This window comes from Delphinus delphis, chromosome 19 (genome assembly GCF_949987515.2).
Source record: "Delphinus delphis chromosome 19, mDelDel1.2, whole genome shotgun sequence".
Classification (NCBI taxonomy): domain Eukaryota; kingdom Metazoa; phylum Chordata; class Mammalia; order Artiodactyla; family Delphinidae; genus Delphinus; species Delphinus delphis.
The window spans coordinates 530,313-535,333 of NC_082701.1; positions in this window are offsets into that span (position 1 = coordinate 530,313).

The following is a 5,021-nucleotide window of genomic DNA, read 5'->3' on the forward strand; positions in this document are numbered from 1 at the left end:
AGGCACGATTTCTATGGGGAGAGGTCTGCAGATGGTGGGCCTTTGGCCTGGAGCTGGGCAGAGAGTCAGGGCAAAGGATAACCAACTTCTGAGGTCTTTTCTCAAAGGTGCAAGGTAAAGCTATGGGCTTACACGGGACTGACAAGGATGGGCAAATAGAAAGAGAAGAGGCCGTGGATACATTCTTGGGCAACAATCTCATTTAGTGTGTTCGAGAATTAGGAAAAAGAACCTTGAGGATACAGAGCATGGAAATAAAAGGAGGGTGTTTCAGAGGCAGGGAGCCATCCACGTAATAAGTGTAGGGAGATCCAGATAAACTTGAAGACTGAGAAAAGCACCAGAAAGTCACTGGTGAACTTCAAGAGAGGACATTCAAGCTGGCGCTGAGGTCCAGAAGCCAGCTGTTATGGGGTTCAGGTGGCAAGGAGTGACGGCAGCTCTGGCAAGGGGACAGCTAGACAGTGAAGAAACCAACTCAAGAGAAAAGAAGGAGCGAGTCGTTTTTTCATTTTTTTAAGAATGGAAAAACTTATGTTGGTTAAACAGGGAAAGAATGAACTTATTACTATTAATCGGACTATTCAGATTACTCATATATCTCATTCTCTAGCCACTTTGGCTAAATGGGGTAGATAATCTTGCTTTTTGTTGTAAAGCTTAGAGATGGAGCTGATGCTTTCCTCCTCTTGAGAGAGCCTCAACTTATGGGAAGAAGTTCCATGTCCCTAAGATGAGGATCTGCAGGCCTCATGACCAGGAAACATGTATACGTTTCTTGCCCTGATTTATGAAGCCATGTGTCAGTGCACTAGAGATACGCCACCTGTGTCATGCTGCTAAGGAAGAAACTCACAAGCTTGGTTTTCCCTGGACTAGCTTGTCCGAGGGATGCACAGTCTTGCTGGGGAGAGTCCACAGTGTATGTAGGACACCAGGTGCTGGGTCCCCACCCCTGTGATGGGCCACACTGCTCTCCTGCCACTTGGGTTGCAGGTTGAGAAGGGGTGTGAAGTAGTGGGAATCCTGCTCTGTGACAAAGCGAATGAGGAAGCTGCAAGCCTCCTGACAGATTCCTGCTTTAGGGAGCAAACGCCAGGTCTGCGCCTGGTGCAGTGCCTGACAAACACAGTAGGAGTCTAAAGAACAGCATTTGAAGGGATGAAGATCCGTCAGTCACACAGTGAGGAGGACGTCATTAGCATGTGATTTCTTCTGGTAACCTGGTAACTTTTCCCTTGAAGTGCTTTTGCGTCTGTTGTTCCATGTACTGTATTGTTTCAGCCCAGGACCTCTCCTGCCTTAAACACAAGTGAATCTGTTCTCCCTTCATTCTGTCCTTCTTGCTTAATGCCTGCCTTGTGTATGGTCGTGGTCGGTACCCACCTTTCTCAGTCCTTCTGAGTTCAGTACAGGGACACAGGGAGCAGTTCAGCTTGGAGAAGGGAGGAAAGAGAAGGCAAGAAAGACCGTCACAGGGAAGGAAGACAGGTCCTTGCTCTGCTTGGCTCTGGGTTAGAACTAGGGAGCTTCAGGGGGTTAGATGCCAAGCTCAGCCTAAAGGAAGACCTTCCTTCCCCAATTTGCAGTTGATTTTTAATAGGGAAATATTGCAATACAAAGCAGAAGACTACAGGAGTACAGAAATAAAATATATATCCTCTATACTTCCCCACTTATTCCACTCCCTATAGACTATTTCTTTGAAGTTTCTATTCATTCATTCAAAAAATACTTCCAGAGGGCCTACTGTGTGCTGCACTCTGTTCTAGTTGCTGGGGACTCAGGGATGAACAGAACAGTCTAAGACCCTTGTACTCACAGACAGACAATAAATAAGACAAATATACAATGTGACGAGTACTAGGAAGAAAAGTGAAGCAGGATGAGGGGCTAGAGAGCTCTGGGGGTCATCAGGGAAGGGCTTTCGCAGGCTGTCACTTTGTGCAGAAATTTGAGTGAAGTGAGGGTGTGAACTGGCTTGTGACTCTTTGTCTCTTCCCCTCACTCCCTCTCTCTCAGTCTTTCCTTTTTTTCTCCCAGAAGCAGGACCATACATACTATTCTGCAGCTTGGCTTTCTCAAGTCATACTATGATGTAGACCTATTTCTGTGATGGTGTGTACAACCCACCTTCGTTCTTTTTAATGCTGCACACAGTTCTGTATTCACATGTGTATATGCCCACACACATATATGTATATGTGTGTATGCATATATTTTAAAAGTGGGCTTAAACTGTAGACACTGTTTTGTTGCCAGCCCAGATGCAGAGCAGAGCCCAGGAATCCCATATTGGGGATGACGACTACGTGATGCAGTGACATGACTTGAGAGGCAGGAAACCTGCTGGGCTATTTTTCATGCTTCGTATAAAGTTTTATAAATGATAAATGACCTCCAGCCCTTCAGTCTGTTTTCCTTTCTTCATTATCCCTATTTTATTCCTATTCTATTAGTCCTTCTACACTTCTGTTCTTCGCATCTGCTTTTTTCCCTGAGTCCCTTGGGGCACAGCAGAGAGGGGTGGTTCTCACTTAGGCTGTGCTGCGATTCAGGTGGCTGCACTCCAGGGTGTTTTTATTTTAAGGGGATGAAGACAGTACTTAAGGCACAGGGCAAATCTTGGGCTTAGTGTTGCCCTTGCTTGGGGAGGTTGTCTGGTGTGTGGGGTGGGGTGGGGGTGAACTCAGGCCCTGACTAGTCCTAACTAAGGCCCTGACACTGTCTCTAACTAAGGCCTGGAAGCTGTCCCTAATATAGGCCCTGATGCCGGCAATAACTAAAGTCCTGACACTATCCTGAGCTAATATCCTGACCCATCTCTAAACAAGGTCCTGACACTGTCCCTAAGAAAGCCCTGTTGCTGTCCCTAACAGGCCCTGAAGCTATCCCTGAGGCCCTGATGCTGTGCCTAACTCAGGCCCTGATAATGTCTTTAACTAAGACCCTGATGCTGATCCGAGCTAAGGCCCTGACATTGTCCCTAACTCAGGTCCTGATTCTGTCCCTAAGGCCCTGACATTGTCCCTAACTCAGGTCCTGACTTTGTCCCTAACTAAGACCCTGAAGCTGTCCCTAACACAGGCCCTGAGGCTATCCCTAACTCAGGCTCTGACTCTGTCCCTACCTCAAGCCCTGAGGCTGGTCCTAACTCAGGCCCTGATGCTCTCAATAACTAATCTTGACACTATCCCTAGCTCTTTCCCAGACTCTGTCCCTAGCTAATGTCATGACTCTGATCCTAACAAAAGCCCTGATGCTGTCCCTAACAAAGGCCCTGAAGCTACTCCTAACTCAGACCCTGCCACTGTCCATACCTAAGGCCCTAATGCTAGTCCTAATGCAAACCCTGATGCTAGGCCTAACTCAGGCGCTGATGCTGGTCCTAACTAAGGCCCTGAAGCTGTCCCTAACATAGGCCTTAATGCCGTCAATAACTGAAGTCCTGACACTACCCTTAGGTAATGTCATGAGGCAACTCACCAAAGTCCCAACACTGTCCCTAAGTAAGCCCTGAGGCCATCGCTAACTCAGGCCCTGAGGCTGTCCCTAACTCAAGCACTGACCCTGTCCCTAATGGAGGCCCTGATACTGTGCCTAACTCAGGTCCTGGCAATGTCTTTAACTAAGACCCTGATGCTGATCCTAACTACGGTCCTGATGCTGGTCCTACGTCATGCCCTGACACTCTCCCTAACTAAGGCTCTGACGCTGTGCATAATATCTTGGTCTGTCCCTAATTCCCTGAGGCTTTCCATAACTAAAGACCTGACACTGTTTCTAACAGCCTGACTCTGTACCTGATACTGAATAAGCAGCCTCTCTGCACCAGTTTTGAATCGAATCTCAAGAACAGTGTTTTGGAAGAAATAGGAAAGATTAGTTTTATCACTCTGCCAGCCAATAGAGGACATAGCAGGCTCGTGCCCTCAACAACTGTGTGTCCCAGTGCGGGGAGGATTGGTGAGGTGTTTTATAGCAATGGTTCAAGGGTGTGGTTGCTGATAAGGATCAGGGTGTATACAGGGCCTGCACTCCTTTAATCTGGCCTCAGACAGTCTCTTGATGAGCTTCTCTGGAATGAAGAATGCTAACATCTTCCATTTGTTGGGGGTTTTAGTTACTTAAGGAGCTCAAAAATATTGTTATGTGTATCCCTTGAGGCAGAACCAGGACCCTGCCTCAAGGCTGCACTGTTGTTTCTTGACTGTTCCTCCCTGTCTCTGCATCCCCTCCCTTCCCTGATTAGCAACTGTTCGAATCCACCCTTTGGAACTCAGGGAAGGTCCTGGAGTGTCTAGTCTATTCCCCACAAACAAGTTAGGAGGCACACAGAAAGGCTTCTGTGCCCAGGAGACCCACAGAGTCCCACTCAGTTTAACTCCTCCTCTTCTAGGCACTCCCCAATCTTTAGGACAACAGGTTTTTGACAAAAAAAGGAATAATCATTTCAGATTGAGACATTAATCATAAACTTGGCACAGGAACTCGGTTTTAAGGGGACTCAGTTTTAATCCCCACTTCAGTTTTATCTTTCCCCACATCTTTCAGGCAACGGGGCAACGACTGCTCTGGCTGCTTCCTGCTGAAACTGGGGGCGGGGGCGGGCATCATCCTGCCTAAATCTGGGGGAATGGATACCAAATTACAAATATTTGAGTTCCAAGTCCTGGACCTGAGACTCGTATGATTAAGATCTCAATCCCTTGGTCTGCCATTTTGGTGCAACCAACCCAGTTACAATAGGAGGGGTAACAACTGAAACTTTAATAGTAAAAGTACATCCCATTCCCTTAGGAATTCAGGAGAATAAGTCTGAAACCCAGTCTGGAACTGGCACTTCGGAGAGACTTTGTAGCCAGTTGTCTAATTCTACCTAAGTAGGTCTTAACTTCTGATGTAGTATTAACATATCCATAACAGGAGCTATTGACCACTACACATATGTCTCATCTTTCTATTAGTATCTGATCTAACATCATTGTTTAAAATTTAATAGTTAAGAGAGGAGTCCTTGA